This window comes from Meleagris gallopavo, chromosome 4 (assembly GCF_000146605.3).
Source record: "Meleagris gallopavo isolate NT-WF06-2002-E0010 breed Aviagen turkey brand Nicholas breeding stock chromosome 4, Turkey_5.1, whole genome shotgun sequence".
NCBI classification, from domain to species: domain Eukaryota; kingdom Metazoa; phylum Chordata; class Aves; order Galliformes; family Phasianidae; genus Meleagris; species Meleagris gallopavo.
The window spans coordinates 6,515,811-6,517,294 of NC_015014.2; the positions used below are offsets into that span (position 1 = coordinate 6,515,811).

General features: G+C 36.7%; 1 long non-coding RNA gene across 6 annotated transcripts in view; it reads right to left on the reverse strand.

The window, feature by feature from the left end:
* LOC104910516 overlaps positions 1-1,484 on the reverse strand; it is a 67,573-nt gene that overhangs the window by 16,173 nt on the left and 49,916 nt on the right. Inside the window, exon 1 of one of the 6 annotated variants that reach the window (XR_004159456.1) lies at positions 1,386-1,467. The exons of the other annotated variants lie outside the window; for them this stretch is intronic. This is a non-coding gene — a long non-coding RNA (uncharacterized LOC104910516). Of the gene's footprint in view, positions 1-1,385; positions 1,468-1,484 lie in introns of those variants that run through there. 6 annotated transcript variants of the gene reach the window in all.

A 1,484-nucleotide genomic window follows, 5' to 3' on the forward strand; every position in this document is an offset into this window, starting at 1 on the left:
TACCATTACCTTCTACTTCTATAGTGTTTAAATATAACACCCTAAACGCACAATTGGAAGTCTAGTTTAATTATTCCTTTCAAAAAGGAACCATTGTTTGCTCCAACTTGTTTAACACACAACAAAGAGTAAACCCGAGGCCATCCTCTCCGGGTTACTACAGCATGATACCAAACGTTTATACTGGATCATCAGCCTATCTAACTTTATCTTGCAGGCATGAAGCTAAATGAAATGTTTATATTTGTGGATAGCACACTTTGAACAATGAAAATACCAGATGATCATTCACCAAACTGATACTATATTAAAACTTTATAATTACAAGCAAACTCATGCTGACAAGCACAGTCTAATAACATTCTGCCATTCATCATAATTAGGAGCTTGTGATATATACAATGTTCTTCTCTTTGTATACATATCCCCTTTAAAATTACTTGTTTTCCTTTTAAGATTTAGTTTTCTTTAGAGACCATTAGTCATTGTGTTCAGAAAAACAAAGTTGGGAACATAAACAGCAAAACATGTTCATCTTCAGTTCGCAGTAGATCACACTAACAGAGCATATCAAAGAAAATACAACGATTAAAGTTACACATTCTCCAAAGAAAAGAAAGACTTTTAACTTTCTGTGTTATGAAGGGCTGATATTGTCTTCTTCGTAAAGAAATCAAGTAATTTGATAAATAAAAATTTGTAGACTATAAGAGAGACTGCACCTTATAAAGAGGTATCAGACATTTAGACCTTCATTCTCTCACTGACTCATCTTGTATATGTTCCTTGGAACAGCCTTTGAAGAACCAGGGTCTGTAATCTATAGGTTTGGGGGAGGCTAATAAGCCCTACCTGGAAAGTATATCAGCAGCAACTTTTAGAATGGCATTAGGTAGTACTGTCAGTCATATGTGCTTGTGAAGGCAATTATGTTGACAATAACAGGCTGGATGTGGCTCTGGGCAGCAAACACCTACAGCAGGGGTGCTGAAACTAGGTGATATTTAAGGTACTTTTCAACTCAGGCCATTCTATGATTCTATGAGTCTAATGATACAAAGACAGATTCTCAATTTGCCATGAAGAAAGGAAGGAAAGAAAGGAAAGAAAGAAAGAAAAGAAGGGGGGGGGGGGCGGGGGGTGGAAGAAAAAAGAAATAAAAACATAGCAGCAATAGAAAAATATTATCTATATCCAATCTACAAAAGCTGAAGAATCTGGCTTGTGAGGGAGACACAAATCCCTAGTCTGTTGGGATCCAATCTTTGTAGACTCAATTTTCATGCTGGATTAACTGCTGCTGATGACTTCAAAAGGACCAAGTTTTCACCTCAAGTGTTCAAAGCAAAACTGAAAAGAAGAAAGCCCACACAAGTCTCACCAACCTGTTTTTGATGTGGAAAAAGCTGCAGAGGATGACTGGGACTCACTCAGCATCTCTGAGCATTCCTGATTCTCTAATCTTCATTGTTAAAAAAGAAAAA